The 18,852-nt window shown below is 52.1% G+C and overlaps 1 long non-coding RNA gene across 1 annotated transcript; it reads left to right on the top strand.

Annotated features, from left to right (window-relative positions):
* The first annotated feature begins 435 nt into the window (after nucleotides 1-435).
* LOC109940997 (uncharacterized) lies at nucleotides 436-2,684 on the top strand. Its single transcript, XR_002263828.2, has 2 exons — nucleotides 436-636; nucleotides 2,486-2,684. It is a non-coding gene; the product is annotated as an uncharacterized lncRNA (long non-coding RNA).
* The last annotated feature ends 16,168 nt before the right edge of the window (nucleotides 2,685-18,852 follow it).

Below are 18,852 nucleotides of genomic sequence, written 5' to 3'. Positions count from 1 at the left end.
AAAAGGAAAGGTTATTTGTTGGTTTTAAACGTTGGTAATTGCTACGAAGTACCATAATTTGTATGGAGCACATTCATTTTTTATTAATGTTTGACTTTAACAACCACTCCATATTTTGATCTATCTTTTTTATAAATTTGAGTTCATGTGACTTATTTTAGAAACTTGAGTTTACAAACTTTCTCTTATTTGGTCTATATATGGTGGAATTATGTCATTATATAATATCTTTTTATTCAGTCAGTCGTTGTAAACTCTCTTCTAATCGCTCAATTTATTGGTCGTGTTGTACCAACATATATTGAATAGAGTAAATAACAACATCGGTTAATCAAATCAAAAAAAATATGCGAAGAACGGAGACAATAAATAAAAAATCTTTAAATCTTTTTTGTAGATAATTTATATGGATATTATTGTGAATGGTTGCAACGTGCGGATGACCGACTAGTACTCTTAATAGAGTAGTATATATTTACTTTTATCAGCCTCACTAGTCACTTCCTTGTTGCGGCGGCGGCTTGCCGAGTCAGCCGGTGTCGTCTTCCACCGTCCTATCCTCGCCGCAAGCCGCATACGGCGTTGCCTCCTGATCTCCCCAGTCGAGTCGGTACACCTGCGGCCGCGTTTCTAGAGGTAACTGAGCCAGCTGCCCAATCTTTCCTTGTGCGCGTGGTCCTTGTGCGCGTGGCATCGCTCTATTCCACACTGCGGCGTGCAGGATTTTTAGTTGGCCTTTCCTGCGGGTGTGCTTGGTGATTCGATCTAGGAAGAGCGCATCGTTAGCGCAAGCCATTCGATTAGGGGATTAGTTCTCTGTTCCAGTCATTTTAGAGTAGCTCTATCTTACTATTGAAGAGTCAGTACGGCTCATTTGGATTTCACTTCCTGTATTTTGGCATTCCAAGAACCATACTGCATCAGACCGCGAAAGGAATGAGGACGTTGCAATATTCATCTCATTTGTTTGAGACTCGCTGTCCACAAATTTAGTTGGGAAAAAATTGGACACGTACTTATCTGCAGGACGTATTGTAAAGCCCAAAATTTACATAGAAAAAAATAATAAAATAAATATATAAAGAAATAAAATAGTAAATCTAGACATCTCAAATTATACTTGAGGATTGAAAATTGAGGACAGAATCTTAAAACCAAGAACTATTTTAGAAGAGTAATAGGGATTTTTTTCTATTCAACTAAATGATCATGTATTTCATGAAATGATGCACCATAAACATTTATTTACATGAATATTTAATTTTGAAGTAACTTTAAACTCTTGTCCCACAATCAAAATTTATTTTCCTAAAAAAAAGAAACAATATGAGTGTGTCTCATATTTCAAACATTTATCAAACAAATAAAGTAACTAGAATAAATAGATATCTACAACATCAGATTGGAATGTTAGTGGGTATTAAATTTGAATTATTAAACTATATCTTAGACTGGAATTGGAACTTTGTAATGTCAAAAAGGAAAAATATGGGAATACAATAAAGAGATGAAGATTTGGATTAAAACCTAAATTTGAATTTGGGATTTAAGAGAGAAATACTACAAAAGACAAATTAAAATTTATAAATATATAAATTCATCCCACACTGGAATGTTCCAATTGAATATTTAATTTGAGTACAAATTCACTACAAGATTTGAATTCAAATTTTAGATTCAAAAATAAGAAAAGAAAAGGAAAAGAAAAAGAAAAGTGGAAGGAAACCTAACTGGGCCTAACTTCCCAATTCGGCCCACTCACCAACTCACTCCCGCGTGGCCCAACCCCACCCTCGCGCGCGCCACTGGTGCTGGCATGTTGGGCCCACCGGGCCTGCCACACTCCCGAGCACTTTCCTTGCACCTCTACGCCTCGCGGGGCCCATTAGTCAATCCTATGGTACCACCTCCCCCTCGTGCGAGCCACTTCCCTGCGGGCCCCTCTGGTCAGCAAGGTCTTCCCCGCCGAGTCGGGCGCGCACCGCAACAGATTCGCCAAGATCCGCACGTCCGTGGCGCAACAGAATCGCGATGGGGTCGTGCCTGCCCATAAAAACTAGGACCACAGTGATCGACTTGTTCCTCAATGCGCCTCCATCAAACCAGAGAGCTCGTGACGGAGAGAGAGAGAGCGGGTCAGCAGAAGGAAACCGAGAGGTGTACTTGCGCATTGTTGTCGTGCCTAGTCCCGCCGGGGTTCTGACCTTGGGCCTGGCGGAAGGTGTTGACCTGTTCGCGTCGGGGTGACTGCTTCGGTGTCGTGGCTAGGCGTGGTCGGAACCGAGAACCAGAGCTCGGCGGCACCTCGGCTCCGTACCACGCGGGAGGAAATTGACTCCCGTACCGCACCACCGCAGGTATGGTTGTGTTCGTAGCCTTCATTGATCATTCCTTGACGCATGGAGGGTCGCGGGAGAAGGAATTATACATTGGGGGGTTTTAATTGCTCGCTGGAGACCATTAACTCGTGTTGTGCCATGCGCAGGTTAGTGCCATTGCTCAATCCTCAAGTTGGGGGTCCTAAGGGTGTGTCGAGGTGTTCGCCGAACCACGGGGAAACCGTACGCGCGCTCGGACCGTAGAGACTAGCACTCGAACGGCGGGAATTGCTCGTCGGCCGTCATCCTCCGCCGTGTAGCCGCCCCGCTCCGTGGCACTGATCATCGTTGCTCCTTCCTCAGGTATGTAACTCCGATCGCGTTCGCCATATTCCGTACTATGTGTAGCTCTAGCCGAGTGGGTTTTGGCCGCGGTATCGCGCTTAGGTAAAAGTCCGGCCATGGCGCCGCCGTGTGCCGGCGTGGCGCCGCCGGTCGGGACGTCCGGATGTGTGCAGAGGGGACGGCGTCGTTGGATCCTTCACCGATGATGCAGATTAGAAGTAGGGCATCGGTTCGGGGCTAGTGGATCTGGGATGTTGATGATAGATCGGAGGGACGGCGACGGTCAGACTAACATAGAAGCTGAGCCGTGCGATCTTGGATCCGAGGGCCGGGGGAAGATGCCGATTCAGGCGAGATCTAATCTAATCGGACGTGTCGGAATCTGATCGGATGGTCATAATTCACGCGTACCCCTTCGGCTGGTCGTCTTTCATATGAGTCCCTGGATTTTGGGGAAACCAACCCGCAATCCTTGCGCCAGGAATCAGAGTCTTAGGAAATCTTCTGTGTTCACCCCTGAGTTGTGGTTTATTTGGTGCGCAGTCCAGCTAGTAGTAAAGTCTGAGAAATTTATTTCTAAAATGATTATTAATGTAAAATAATTACTAGGACTTGTATAATAGCTAGAAAATTCATATTAGGTCCAAATTGGTCCATTCCAATTCCTATAAGTTTGTATTAATATTGTCTATAACTATGTAATACTGTTTTGACATGAAAACAATAATAAAATTGATCTCCTAATTAATCTCATATCAAATACATAAAATCTTCAGAAAATCATAACTTCTTCGTTTTAATTCCGAATTGACTTGTTCTAGTTGCGTTAGTCTCGTATAAATCTTTACTATGCAATAATAATATTTATTGTACCATGTTTCATTCTTTTATAACTAGACTTTTATTTAACTTATGTTGGTTAGTGTTGGGGACTTGTTCTCAAATGCTATGAATTAAGAACAAGGCAACACAAATGGAGGTTAAATGATTAATGTCCTTCGTCTTTCGAAGCATTATTTCTCTTGGGATATAACGATCTTCGGACGAAGGTCATGAAGGACATACCTTCATTATTACGGCACATGATAGTGAAAATGAGAATCACATGAAATGCGAAAGATAACATGAACATTTATATATCATTATTAGATCATTTCTATTTTATTAACATGGAAAAATAGAAATGACATTAAGTTACAAATGTACCTTCGACTTGAAAGAAGGCAAAAGTACAAGCATGACGCAAAAGCAAAATGCCAAGTCAGCGTGAACAGTACGGGGATACTGTTCACCTATTTATAGGCATGGGACGCAGCCCATGTAAAATTACATCCATGCCCTTTACATTTGCTAATGACCCTATAGTAACCCATCGAGGTCTGAATAGTCTTTTCCTTTTTAAGTCGGTTCCCTTTTCTGCTATCATGCCGAAGCTCTCCTGCACATAGCTTCGGCTCTACGCCAACCTTCGTGTTCTTTGTGCTTCTTCATTTTGTAGTTCTGATCTAAGTCCGAAGAAACCTGTTCATGTATTATACTCCAGAAACATTGTTAAATCATGTTTTTGAGGACCTTCGGAAGCCGAAGGCCCCCAACAGTAGCCCCTCGCAATATTAATTTGTTAGAATGATAAATTCAGATTGCGATATGGACGAAGGCCCTAAGCCGAAGGTCCGAAAAAACACCTTCCCTTTGCTAGAATAGCATGAGTCGATGACAAGCGGGACCCTCCCACTTGCAACGCCCTTGGCGTATAAATATGATCCGACCGCGAGTTCATTTGGCACGCTCTCCTGCCACCTGCTTTGCCTGCTCAAATAGCTCTTTGCCTACAAACGATTGTCCAACTTTTGCAATTTTTAGCTTCGGCCCTAAGAGCACATTTTCAGCATTTTCGAAGGGATGTCTCAGGAAAAGAAAGTTGTTGTTGAAATGAAACTGAGCCTTTCTGAGGAGAATAATCTGGGCTTTCTCGAATCGATAGCGAGGACAAATACAGAGAAGATTACCAGAGAAATTTTAGAAGGCTTATCTGAAGATACCGGTGAAAGTGACAGCTACGATGCAGAAAGTGGGGGTGAAGACTCCGAAGATCGACCGTGGCGACCAAGTCACACAGTCTTCGAAAAATCCAGCATTAAATAGAGTCATCTTGATAACATGAGGGGAAGATATTTTCGAGATTTGTCTACTGTGAGGGCGGATGACGGGGAGAGGACTGTGCCTACTCCCGAAGATAATGAAGTCGTGATCTTCCAAAGCTTTTTTAAAGCTGGGCTTTGGTTCCCCTTAAACAGATTTGTGGTTGAAGTTCTGAAGATATATCAGGTCTACCTTCACCAACTTACTCCCGAAGCTATCATAAGAATGGGGATCTTCGTATGGGCCGTGAGGAGCCAAGGCTTGGAACCAAATGCAAAAAGTTTCTGCAATATACACGAACTATTATATGAGACGAAACCCTGGGGTAAAGAACAATATCATAACAATTTTGGTTGTTATAGCTTCGGTGCTCGCTCTGGGTCAAGTTGTCCCGTGCCAACCTTTCGGAAGAGATGGCCCGGAGATTGGATGAAGGAATGGTTCTATGTGAAAAATGATTTGAAGGCACGAGAAGATATTAAAGATATCATTATGTGCCCTATCTGGCAGCGCTTCGGCCTTCGGAAACCGAAGGTGGATATTGACGAGGCAGTCGAAGAATGCCAGAGGGCCTTCGGCGTAGTTTGCTCTTTCATCGGGACAAGGGATTTAGTCCAGGAGCATATAGCCTTCAGAGTATGGCCACTTGTAGAAAAGTGGGAAATGCCAAAAGAAACTATCACCAAGCCTGATGAAGGTGGGCTGATTAGGATGAAGTTCACCTTCAGATACGAGGGTAAATTTGTTGAGCCAGATGATGATTGGCTGAAATGTATTGAAGCCACAAGCGATGAACTGCTTGGGCCATACTCAAAGGCAGAAGATACTGCATTATCTGCGGCCTTCAGAGGCCGAAAGAAGAAAAGGTTCAACCGAGTTTGATGCTATTGGGTTCGTGTACCCTGACTACCGCTACCCTCTACGGGAGCGAAAGAGAAAAGATGCAACTTCCGGGAAAGATGATGCTTCAGCTGCTCTAAGCGAGCCTGTGCCGAAGAGGAAAAGGGTAAAAGTCCTTACTCACCGACCGCGCTTTATTGAACCGGCCATAGTGCCCGAGTTTGTCGGCGAGGCCTCTTCGGCCACTGAAGCCAAAAAACCTATACCTGCACAGAAAACTAAAGAACTGACTGCAACACCAAAGGCTGAAAGAATTGAAGAGTCGAAAGCTGAAGGGACAAAAATGTTAGATACCCGTCTCTTGTAATGGGCCTGGCCCAGTTATTTGGTCTATTAATACACTGCCCAACCCTATTCTAGGGTTAGGGTTTTTCCCATTCAACATGGTACCAGAGCCACTGTAGTTTTTTTTTTCTTTTCTCCTCTCCAGCCGCCGCCGCCGCCCAGCAGCCCTGCTGCTCTCCAGCCGCCGCCGCTGCCCAGCAGCCCTGCTGCCCGCCGCGCGCCAGGGAGCCAACCGCCGCGGCCGAGCGCCCTGCCCAGCAGTCCTGCTGCTCTCCAGCCGCCGCCGCTGCCCAGCAGCCCTGCTGCCCGCCGCGCGCCAGGGAGCCAACCGCCGCGGCCGAGCGCCCGACCGGCCCTGCTACCGCGACCCCAGGCCCCGACCTGCGCGCATCCAGTCGCGCGCTCCTTCTCCCCACGCGCCGCCCCCACCCACAGGTCCTGACGCGCCCTCAGCCGCCGGTCTGCCCCCTGCGCCGGTCTGCCCTCCTCTGCTGGTCGGCGCCGCCCGGCGTTTCTGCTCGCGCCGTCGCCATCTCGGGCCTCCGGACCACCTCCTCGCGCTCGCCGTTGCGCGCGCCCAGGCCGTCGAGGCCGGCTGCGTCGGGGGCTGCGGGAGCTGCAGCTGCGGCAGCCTACCTCCGCCCCTGCCCCTGCTCTTGCCCCTGCGCGACCCGCTGCCGCTCCCCCGCGGTGGCCGACCGACACCCCGCTTCTCCACCGCGTCGGCGGCCCGCTGCTCAGGTCGCGCCCCTGCCGCCGCCCCCTGCAGGCCGTGCCCCAGCCGCCGCCAGCTTCCCCGACCAGCTCAGGCGCTGCTGCCCCCACCGGCAACCGCGCCCTTTCTGCTCGCGCCCGTCGACCCCGCGCCGTCCGGGAGCCCTCGCCCGGAGGACCCGCGCCCCTGCTGTCCTGCGCCGGCTATCCACGCCCCGGCTCCCGCAGTGCCTTGACCCTCCTGCACCGGTCGCCATGAGCTTTACCTCGCCCGCCGCTCTCGTGGCTGTGCGTGTTCTCCTCCACGACGGTCAGCTCATCCGGGGCATGTTCGTGTCCTTCGATCCAGTCTGGAACCCTATTCTTCGGGACTGCGTCGAGGTCCACCCTCAGGCGGGTCGTCACGTGCCTGGCCCGCTTGTCTTCCCACGTGCTGCGATCGCCTCCCTAGCGGTTGAGCCCGTGTCATCTCCCTCCCATTCTAGTGCCTCTGTCGGGGCACCTTCTTTGGCCCTCTCCGCTCACACCTTTCCTTCGCCACTTCCACCTTCCCGAACCACCACCGATTGGGTGGTTGACTCCGGGGCCTCCTTCCACACTACCCCCACCACTAATTCGTTACTCCACTCCCATCCACCCCACCCCTCACATCCTACCTCTATCGTCGTCGGCAACGGTTCCACCCTCCCGGTCACCTCAGTAGGTACATCGGTTCTTCCAGGACCATTCTGCCTTAACGACATCCTTGTTGCTCCCGGACTGACTCATCCCCTCCTTTCGGTGCGTCGCTTCACTAGTGACAACCAGTGCTCTATGGAGTTCGACCCCTGGGGCCTCACCATACGTCACCTTCCCACACATGCTGTGCTCGCTCGTTGTGACAGCTCCGGCCCCCTCTATTCTCTTCACTTGCCCTCCACTCCCCACACCAGAGTAGCCTCATCTCCTGTACTTACTACTACCACCACCTCCTCCGCCATTTGGCACCGTCGCCTCGGGCACCCTGGACCTGACGTCATGTCCCAGCTTTCCGGCCACTCCGACATATCATACACTCGGGGCTCTTCTGAGCGCCTCTGTCATGCTTGTCAGCTCGGCCGTCACTCCCGTCTTCCCTTTTCCACTTCCACGTCCAGGGCTGTTCAAGCCTTTGATCTTGTCCACTGTGATCTCTGGACATCTCCTGTCCTTAGCCTCTCCGGCTACAAATACTACCTGGTCATTCTGGATGACTACTCCCATTTCCTTTGGACTTTCCCCCTTCGGCTGAAGTCCGACACGTTTACCACCCTCACTCACTTCTTCGCCTGGGTATCCACCCAGTTTCGGCGCCCGGTTCGTGCCCTGCAGTGCGACAATGGTCGCGAGTTCGACAACAACGCATCCCGCTCTTTCTTCCTCACTCACGGCATCCAGTTGCGTCTCTCGTGTCCCTACACCTCTGCTCAGAACGGCCGGGCCGAGCGCATGATTCGCACCACCACCAACATGATCCGCTGCCTTCTCTTTCAGGCGTCTCTCCCTGCCACCTACTGGGCAGAGGCCCTTCATACCGCCACACATCTCCTCAACCGTCTTCCCTCGAAGGCGGTGAGCCACCCTACACCTCACTTCGCCCTGTACGGCACAACCCCTTCCTACGACCACCTGCGCGTGTTCGGCTGTGCCTGCTACCCTAACATTTCCGCTACCGCCCCTAACAAGCTTTCTCCTCGCTCTACTCGCTGCCTCTTCCTCGGCTACTCCCCTGACCACAAGGGGTATCGGTGCCTGGACCTCACCTCCCACCGCATCATCATCTCTCGTCACGTCGTCTTCGATGAAGATGTGTTTCCCCTTGCAGGCTCCACCCCACCCACCGATCTTGACTCCCTCCTCGAGTCCGACTCGGTTTCCCCCCTACCCCTGGCGCCTCGTCTTGCGCCGTTACCTGCTCCTCGTGCAGCCACGACGCCACAGCACGCGCCCATTTCCGCGCCACGCGCGGCCCTGTCGACCCCGCCTGCGCCACGCGCGGCCACGTCGATCATGCCTGCGCCATGCGCGGCCCCATCGATCCTGCCTGCGCCACGCACGGCTCCGTCGACCTCGCCTGCGCCACGCGCGACCCCGTCGATCCTGCCTGCGCCACGCGCGGCCCCGTCGATCCCGCCTGCGCCACGCGCGGCCCCGTCGACCCCGCCTGCGCCACGCGCGGCCCCGTCGACCCCGCCTGCGCCACGCGCGGCCCCGTCGAACCCGGCTCGCTTCGCCAACCCCACGCTCGTCTACCACCGCCGCGGCCACGCCACTACCTCGGCGTCCCCCGACTCGGGCCCGTCGACGAGCGCGACCCGCTTCGCCGACCCCGCCGTCGTCTATCACCGCCGCGAGCTGGCCACACCCGCCGCTCTCGACGTTCCGGCGGTCCACTCCGAGCCGTCCGTATACCACCCGGTCGCCATCCACCGCGACCCCGGACACGTCCACCCGATGGTGACTCGGCGCGCCGCTGGCGTTCTTCGCCCCGTCGACCGGCTGATCCTGGCAGCTGACACGTCCAGCACTCCACCCGACGCTTCCCCGGTGCCCTCCTCCGTTCGCACTGCCCTCGCCGACCCACATTGGCGTCGTGCTATGGAGGAGGAGTACGCGGCCCTCTTGGCCAACCACACCTGGGACCTGGTGCCGTGTCCACCAGGCACCAATGTGGTCACCGGCAAGTGGCTATTTCGCCACAAGCTGACCTCGGATGGCTCCCTCGACCGCTACAAGGCCCGTTGGGTCCTTCGGGGCTTCACACAGCGCCCCGGAGTGGACTACGACGAGACATTCAGCCCCGTCGTCAAGTTCGCCACTGTTCGCGCCGTCCTCTCCCTCGCCCTCTCCCGCGACTGGGCGATCCATCAGCTCGATGTCAAGAATGCCTTCCTCCATGGCACTCTGACGGAGACTGTCTACTGCAGCCAGCCCACCGGCTTCGTCGACGCTGACCGTCCGGATCTGGTCTGCCGGCTGAATCGGTCCCTGTACGGCCTCAAGCAGGCGCCACGGGCTTGGTACAGTCGCTTCGCCTCCTACCTGGCCTCCATCGGCTTCGTTGAGGCCAAGTCGGACACGTCCCTGTTCATCTACCGGCGCGGCGACGACACCGTCTACCTCCTGCTCTACGTCGACGACATTGTGCTCACGGCATCCACCGCCGACCTTCTACACCGCACGATCGTCGCCCTTCAGCGGGAGTTCGCGATGAAGGACCTGGGGCCCCTACACCACTTCCTCGGCATCACCGCCGAGCGCCGGCCTAAGGGTCTCTTCCTCCACCAGCGCCAGTACGCCATCGACATCCTGGAGCGGGCTGGCATGTCTGACTGCAAGCCCTGCTCCACGCCTGTCGACACTCAGGCGAAGCTCTCTGAGGACGACGGGCCTCCGGTCGCCGACACGACGTCCTACCGGAGCCTCACCGGCGCGCTCCAGTACCTCACCTTCTCCAGGCCCGACATCGCCTACGCCGTCCAGCAGGTGTGCCTGCATATGCACACTCCGCGGGAGCCCCATCTCACCGCGCTCAAGCGGATTCTGCGCTACCTCCGCGGCTCCCTAGACTACGGCCTCCTTCTCCGACCATCCCCGACGTCGGAGCTCGTGGTCTACACCGATGCTGACTGGGCTGGTTGTCCCGACACGCGCCGGTCCACCTCCGGTTACGCCGTGTTCCTGGGCGCCAACCTCGTCTCTTGGGCCGCCAAGCGTCAGCCCGTCGTCTCTCGCTCCAGCGCTGAGGCCGAGTACCGTGCTGTGGCCAACGGCGTGGCCGAGGCCTCCTGGCTGCGCCAGCTCCTCCACGAGCTCCACAGTCCCCTCCAGCGCGCCACTCTCGTCTACTGCGACAACGTCAGCGCGGTCTACCTCTCCACCAACCCTGTACAACATCAGCGCACGAAGCATGTGGAGATCGACCTGCACTTCGTCCGCGAGCGTGTCGCTGCCGGTGACGTTCGGGTTCTCAGCGTCCCCACCACGCTGCAGTTCGCCGACATCTTCACCAAGGGGTTACCGTCGAGTGTATTTTTGGACTTTCGATCCAGTCTCAACATCTGTACAGGATAGAGTTGTGACTGCGGGGGGGTGTTAGATACCCGTCTCTTGTAATGGGCCTGGCCCAGTTATTTGGTCTATTAATACACTGCCCAACCCTATTCTAGGGTTAGGGTTTTTCCCATTCAACAAAAAATATCAGAAATTTTAAGCCCTTCGGCAGAAGTTGGAGTGCCATAAACTCTGAAAGGTCCAGCGGTGACCCCCAAAAGAAAAAGGATGGTTAATGTTCCGGATGTACTGGAGACAATAAAGTCTTCAAGCTCTACTCCGAGAAAAATTGCCGAAGCTCAAAAAGCATAGATTGAAACAACAGCCTCTGGAGCCGAAGCTACAAAGCACCAGGCTGAGCTCGAAACTGGACCTTCAGAGTCTGCCAAGGAGAAATCCTTGGAAACCGAAGGAGAAACTATAAAGGAAGCTATAAAGCAAATTCTGTCTGAAAAAACTCTCTCTTCAACTCTCGAAGCATCTTCCAAATTGCCTGATTATATTGTACGACATGCTTCGGGCAAAATGCTATCTGAAGAGGAAAAGCGAGAAGCTTATCATTATGCCCAGAAATTAAAATATCCAAAAGGGGCGTTGATATTCAATGGCAGCAGAGAAGAAGACTTCTTGTATTGTCTCCCAGACAGCAAGGAGATCTCTGTCTGCCGGGAGATGGCAAGAAGCTTCGGATTCCTAACACTAGAAGACGGGCTCTCAGTTTTGTCAAAAGATGAATTGGCCGACAACTTAGCGTACAACAACTTAAAGGTGAGAAAATAAACTTTTTGTGTGCTTAAAAATTCGTGTGCTTATTTTTTAATACCACATTCCTTTTGCAGGGCCTTATTCTTAGCAATGCCCTCAGAGCGCAGAAAAGCGCTGAAGACGAGGGATGTACCATGGCGTTGACTAACCTTCGTTCCGAAGTGATTGAGCTAAGGAACGAAGGTCTTGAGAAAGATAAAATATTAAACTCATTGCTTAATAAAATAAAAGAATACGAAGCTACTTCCAAGGCCCAAGCTGAAGCCCAGAAGTGCGAAATTGAAAATCTTCAGAAACAGCTGGCTGAAGCGAAATTAAAGTGTGCAACTGCCGAAGCTGACCGAGACGCCAGCGATTACTGGAAAAATCATTGGGAGAAAACAACTACAGAACTTCGGTCGTCAAAAGAAAGATGTTATGAAAAATCCATGGAATGTGTGGAGAAAATTAAGACTAGTTTCGCTAGCGTCGGCGCATATTCGAATGAAGGCAACTTCGTACTGGGAGATCCCGAAGGTCCAATCGACTGGATCAACGGCGAGGCCGAAGCTTTTGAAGAAATTTTGAGTGGCCGTGGGGACATATGCGCCTTCTTGGGTGCTAGGGGGATTGCCGCTATCTTGGAGAGGAGAGGCTGCGAACATGTGAAATCCTTGGCGCAAACCGAGGCTGCCTTATCTATTGAAGGTATAAAAGACCCCTCGGCCGAAGCAAGCTTGGTTGGTGGAAAATTTTTCACCGACATCTGGGAAAATGGCGGTCGGGAGATGGCTCAAGAAATTATAAGAAAAAGTGAAAAAGATATTCACGATGCTAGAGAAGCAGCAGAGGCCGCTGAGAAAACTGCGGATCTCGAGAGGCGAATAGGTATTGATTAATAACTTTTGACTTTATGTTGTAATTTTATGACTTCGAAATTATTTACGCTTTGCATCACAGCCGCACCATCTCCTCCCCCAGAGCCCGTCGAGCCATTGGCAGACCCCAAAGCAAAGGAGGATGATGAGATTATAAAAATGGCCGAAGCTATTATGGATAAAGTTGTTGATCAACTATTAAACGAAGCTGCAGAAGTAGTTTTAAAAGAAGATTAGTTGTTATTGTAAAGACATTTGGAATGTAATATTTGCTGGACAATGTGTGTAATATTTTATAATTTTGAATGTAATATATAAGCTGTCTATAATTCAATTCTTTACGATGCATGAAACTTTACATACATACTGTTTTTGAGCCTTCGGCGAAAAAACACCTTCCCTTCTTTTCATGCTTCGTAAGGAATATCCATATTTGTGAAAATATTATGCTTCGTAAACAATAGATTTCCCCCGATACTAAAGTTGGCGAAACTGCACTTCTTCAAACTTTATTTTGTGCCTTGGCATAATTTCTTCGAAAACAATTTCCGAAGGTTATCATTGTATTCCCCTTCTTGTGCCATTGATGCAATATGATGTATGATGTCATGTTTATGCGAATGATGTGATGATGCTATGATATGCAATGATGACATTTGTTCCGAAGGTACACACACATCCTCACAGTAGAATACAATCTCTTTGCCGTTTATTTTTCGGTGTATCAGCGTTGACTTTTCGCTGTAAGCCTCCCTTAGGAGCTTCTTCGCCTTTTATTTCGGCGGTATCAGCGTTTATTTTTCGCTGTAAGCCTCCCTTAAGAGCTTCTTCGCCTTTTATTTCGGCGGTATCAGCGTTTATTTTTCGCTGTAAGCTCTGCATTCCCTTTGGAACGACTTTTGAGCAGAAAACTTACGCTGTGTTCCCTTAAGAACGACTTTTGTTGCTTCGACAAAAACTTGCAGTGCATTCCTTCGTCAAGACCTTTAGAACTTCGTCGATGTTTGAAGAAGGTATATTCATTATGATAATGACGAAGCTATTACAAGAAATTGAAAATAACAAAAGAACTAAGTTTTCAATGATTGCTCTTTATTGAAAAGATAAATGATAACAAATATAAAAGTTGTTTCAGAGGTAGGATATATCTTAGTAGATGTGCTTCGATTCTGGCACAGTACTGTTGACTGTCCGAGCTTCGGACTGCTCCCTAAAGTCTCGCTGCTGGTGATTGTGCTGGCTCCCTTCTGGCTGCTGGCCTTGGGGATAAGCGGGTTGCATTGGTGGTGGAGGTGGAGGCTGTTGCCAAGAAGCCTGAGGTTGGCTTGCCGAAGCAATAGAAACTGCAGGATGGTTACCCACATACTCTGGAATGTATGGTGAGTGGTACGAAGCAGTATGCATAACCTGCTTCGGCTGTCTCTGTTGGGCTGCATCTTCTACTATCTCTTTCTATTTTTGAATGGTGACATGGCACATCATGCTAGTATGGCCCTTGTCCTCTCCGCATAATAAGCAGTAAATTTTCCTGGGCTGATCCCCAAACCTTCCTCTGAAGCCCCTGGCGCCTCTGCCCCTTAGAGCTGGGGGCCGAGGATAGTTCCGTTGCTGCCCCGAAGCCTGGGAGGAATACTGCGGCCTTTGTTGCTGACTTCCCCTATCGTCATTCTGAGTAGAATGGATAGATCTGACGTGCCTAGTGTGGATTCTCCCTCCGAAGGCCCTGGTCATTTCGGAGAACCTGTAAGTTTTCTTCCTTCTTTGCCGAAAGTCATTATCTGCTCGGATATATTCATCCATCTTCTGAAGTAGTTTCTCCAGGGTCTGAGGGGGTTTCCTGGCGAAGTATTGGGCTGTAGGTCCTGACCGAAGCCCCTTAATCATGGCCTCAATAACAATTTCATTAGACACCGTTGGTGCCTGTGCCCTCAGTCGTAAGAACCTTCGGACATACGCCTGAAGGTATTCTTCATGATCCTGAGTGCACTGGAACAAAGCTTGAGCAGTGACCGGCTTCGTCTGAAACCCTTGAAAGCTGGTGATGAGCATGTCCTTCAGCTTTTGCCACGATGTGATTGTTCCTGGCCGAGGAGAAGAGTATCAGGTCTGTGCAACATTTTTGACTGCCATAACGAAGGATTTCGCCATGACTGCAGTATTGCCACCATATGAAGATATGGTTGCTTCGTAGCTCATCAGAAATTGCTTCGGATCTGAGTGCCCGTCATACATTGGGAGCTGGGGTGGTTTATAAGACGGGGGCCAAGGTGTAGCCTGTAATTCTGCTGACAGAGGAGAAGCATCATCAAAAGCAAAATTTTCATGATGGAAATCCTCATACCAGTCATCCTCGTTGACGAAGCCCTCTTGGTGAAGCTCTCTGTACTGGGGCCTCCGGTTCTGCTCATCTTGCGTAAGATGACGAACTTCTTCAGAGGCTTCGTCTATCTGCCTTTGTAGGTCAGCTAGTCAGGCCATCTTTTCTTTCTTCCTTTGCACTTGTTGATGCAGCATCTCCATGTTCCTGATTTCTTGGTCCAAATCGTCCTCCTGAGGCGTTGGACTGGTGGCCTTCCTCTTCTGGCTTCGGGCTTCCCGAAGAGAAAGGGTCTCCTGGTTCGGGTCCAGCGGCTGCAGAGCAGCAGCCCCTGTTGCTGAAGCTTTCTTTGGCGGCATGACGAAGGTCGATGCTTGCCGAAGGTGGTCAAAAAGGGTTCACCGGAGGTGGGCGCCAATGTTGGGGACTTGTTCTCAAATGCTATGACTTAAGAACAAGGCAACACAAAAGGAGGTTAAATGATTAATGTCCTTCGTCCTTCGAAGCATTATTTCCCTTGGGATATAACGATCTTCGGACGAAGGTCATGAAGGACATACCTTCATTATTGTTAAGGCCCATTAGGCCTGGCCCACTATCTATATGTATATAATAGTTCTTAGGGACTGGGTAATTATCTATCAATTCTCAGGTTAGATTAGGGTTTTTTTCCTTGCCGCCGTCGCGGCTTCCCTGCCCGGCCGCCGTCGCGGCCCTCCCCAGTCCTGTCCGCACGCCATCCGCCGTCGCGGCCCTCCCCTTCCCCGTCCGTCTGCGCGTCCGCCGCCTCAGTCCGCCTCGTCCGCCGCCGTTTGCGCGCCGTCCTGCGCGCCGTCCTCGGCCATCCGCTGGGTCGTCCGCCGGATCTGCGCGCCGCCGTCCGCCTCGTCCGCCGCCGTCTGCGCGTCATCCTGCGCGCCGTCCGCGGCCATCCGTTGGATCTGCGCGCCGTCCGCGGTCGTCCGCCGGATCTGCGCGCCGCCGTCCGCCGCGTCCACCTCGCCGTCAGCGTTCGCCGCCGTCTGCGCGTCAGACTCGCCAGGGAGGATCCTCTGCCTCGCCAGGGACGCCGCCGGTGTCGCGGCTGTCTGCGCGCAGCTGTCTGCGCATCCGCTGCGTCGTCTTTTGGCTCCCCAGAGTCGTCGCCAGGGGTCCTCTGCCTCGTCAGGGACCGCGCGCAGCTGTATGCGTGTTCGCTGCGCCGTCCCCAGGGACTTCGCTGACTTCTTCTCCGTTGCCGTCCGCGACGTCTACCACGTCAGCGAGCTCTCGCTGTCCGGGCAGCCATCTGCGCCCAGATCTGCGCGCCCAGATCTCCTGCTCGCGTCGTCGTCTCGGTTGCGGCGGCATATCCACTGTTCATCACCTGCAAACAGGGGTTTTTGGTACCATCAAGACAGTCTTTCTCAGATCCGTTATTCTTTTGTCCTTTTCCTGCTCTTCAATATGACGTCCAATGCTATTGTTGTCAATATTGTGCTTGATGGGCAGAATTACCCAGAGTGGGCTTTCTGTGTTCAAACTGCATTAAGAGGTCATGGTTTACTATTCCATTTAACTGAAGATTCACCAGTTTTAGCAGCTGATAGAAGCAACGCAGCTGCAATCAAGACTTGGCAAATCAATGATGGCAAAGTAATGGCTGCAATGGTCAATAGTACTAAACCAACTATGATTATGAGTCTGTCCAAATTCACCACTGCTAGGGCTATCTGGTCTCATCTGAAGGATCGGTTTGTTCAGGACAGTGGGGCTCTTTTACATACTCTTATGCAGCAAACTCATGTCATTGAGCAACAAGATATGTCCATTGATGATTACTATTCAGCTTTTGATCGTCTTATGAGTGCTTTGACCTCCATGGTGCCTGCTTGTACAGCTGTGCCTTGCCCAGCCCATAAGTTCATTGAGAAGTTCTTTACCTACAGATTTGTTATGGGCGTTCGACCTGAATTTGATTCTCTTCGTGCAAGGTTACTACACACTTCTGATACTCTCACCATGGCTCAGGCGTTGTCTGAATTACTTGCTGAAGAGACTCGCCTTAAGTCCATGTCTTCTATTACTGGTGTCAGTTCGCACAGTGTTTTGGCTACTGCTCAGAAGTCCAGGAGCACCTCCTTTCCGCCTTGTGAGCATTGTAAGAAGACCACTCATCGGTCTGAGAATTGCTTTACTAAGTATCCAGAGAAGCTGGCTGATTTTCGTGTCCGTCGTGCTACTCGTGGTCGTGGTACAGGACCATCTCCTAGAGGCTCAGTTGCTGTTGCTGCTACTTCATCTGCTGGTGCTCTGTCATCTACTTGGGTTCTGGACTCTGGAGCTTCATTTCATGTGACATCTGATCAGTCACGCCTGGCTTCTACTGCACCTGTCACCGAGGGTACTTCTGTTCAGACCGCTGATGGTACATTATGTCATGTCACCCACAAGGGTTCTCTTTCCAATTCAAACTTTACTGTCCCAAATATTTTCTTTGTACCTGAATTATCCATGGATCTTTTATCAGTTGGTCAAATTACCGATCACAATTGCTTTGTTGGATTTGATGACTCATCTTGTTTTGTACAGGATCGACTCACAGGGGATGTGATTGGGACTGGCCGTCGCCGTAAATCTTCGCCTCGCCTTTACATCTTGGACACATTGCGTCTCCCTTCCCATCATGCCTCTACAGCTCGTGTGCTTGCCGCTTCCGGTTCCGCACTGTCGTTTGCCCAGTAGCATCATCGTCTTGGTCACTTATGTGGGTCTCGTCTGTCTACTCTAATAAAGTCAGGATGTTTAGGTCCTACACATGTTGAGTCTAGTTTTCATTGTAAAGGTTGTCATCTTGGCAAACAAGTACAACTTCCATACTTTACTAGTGATTCTCATTCTGCAAAACCTTTTGATCTTATTCATTCTGATGTTTGGGGTCCGGCTCCTTTTGTTTCCAAAGGTGGTCATAAATTGTTGGCGTTTCGAGACCGGGGGGTCCCTAAGCCGACGAGTGAGTGTGCTGCGTGCCCCAGCCCAGATGGGTCGAGCGCGTGGGCGAGCGCGAAGGGGGGAGAGGCGAGGTGGCCGGAGACGGGCGTAAGAGAGGTGGAAGTCCCGCGGCCTTCGTGTTCGTCCCGCGCCCAGGTCGGGTGCGCTTGCAGTAGGGGGGTTACGAGCGTCCACGCGGGTGAGGGAAGCGAGCGGCCCCAAGAGAGCGCCTGTCTCGTCCTCGTCCCTGCGCGGCCAACCTTCTCTAAGAAGGCCCTGGTCCTTCCTTTTATAGTCGTAAGGAGAGGATCCAGGTGTATAATGGGGGGTGTAGCAGAGTGCTACGTGTCTAGCGGAGAGAGAGAGCTAGCGCCCTGGGTACATGCCAATGTGGCAGCCGGAGAGGTCTTGGCACCTTGCTGGCGTGATGTCGCGGCTGTCGGAGGAGCAACGGAGCCTGGCGGAGGGACAGCTGTTGGAGCGGTCGAGTCCTTGCTGACGTTGCCCTGCTTCCGTAAGAGAGCTGAGAGCCGCCGTCGTCACAGAGATTGTGGGGCGCCATCATTGCCCATCTGGCGGAGCTGGCCAGATGGGACGCCGGTCTTGTTCTCCGCGACCCGAGTCGGCTCGGGGTAGGATGATGATGGCGCTTCCTGTTGACGTGGCGGGCCTGTGCCCTAGATCGGGCGACGTGGGAGCTCCTCCGAAGCCGAGGCCGAGCCCGAGCCCCCGGGTCGGGCGGGGCGGAGATCGTTCGGCCGAGGCCAGGGCGGAGTCCGAGCCCTGGGGTCGGGCGAGGCGGAGTTTCGTCGTCTTCTGGGGCTGAGCCCGAGCCCGAGCCCTGGGTCGAACGGAGTGGAGTTTGCCGTCTTCCGGGTCTTAGCCCGAGTCCGAGCCCTGGGTCGGGCGGAGCGGAGTTCGCCGTCTTCCGGGTCTTAGCCCGAGTCCGAGCCCTGGGGTCGGGCGGAGCGGAGTTCGCCGTCTTCCGGGTCTTAGCCCGAGTCCGAGCCCTGGGGTCGGGCGGAGCGGAGTTCGCCGTCTTCCGGGTCTTAGCCCGAGTCCGAGCCCTGGGGTCGGGCGGAGCGGAGTTCGCCGTCTTCCGGGTCTTAGCCCGAGTCCGAGCCCTGGGTCGGGCGGAGCGGAGTTCGCCGTCTTCCGGGTCTTAGCC

This window comes from Zea mays, chromosome 7 (genome assembly GCF_902167145.1).
Source record: "Zea mays cultivar B73 chromosome 7, Zm-B73-REFERENCE-NAM-5.0, whole genome shotgun sequence".
Classification (NCBI taxonomy): domain Eukaryota; kingdom Viridiplantae; phylum Streptophyta; class Magnoliopsida; order Poales; family Poaceae; genus Zea; species Zea mays.
The sequence above is the reverse complement of the archived record's forward strand: the minus strand, read 5'-3'. Positions and strand labels throughout refer to the sequence as shown.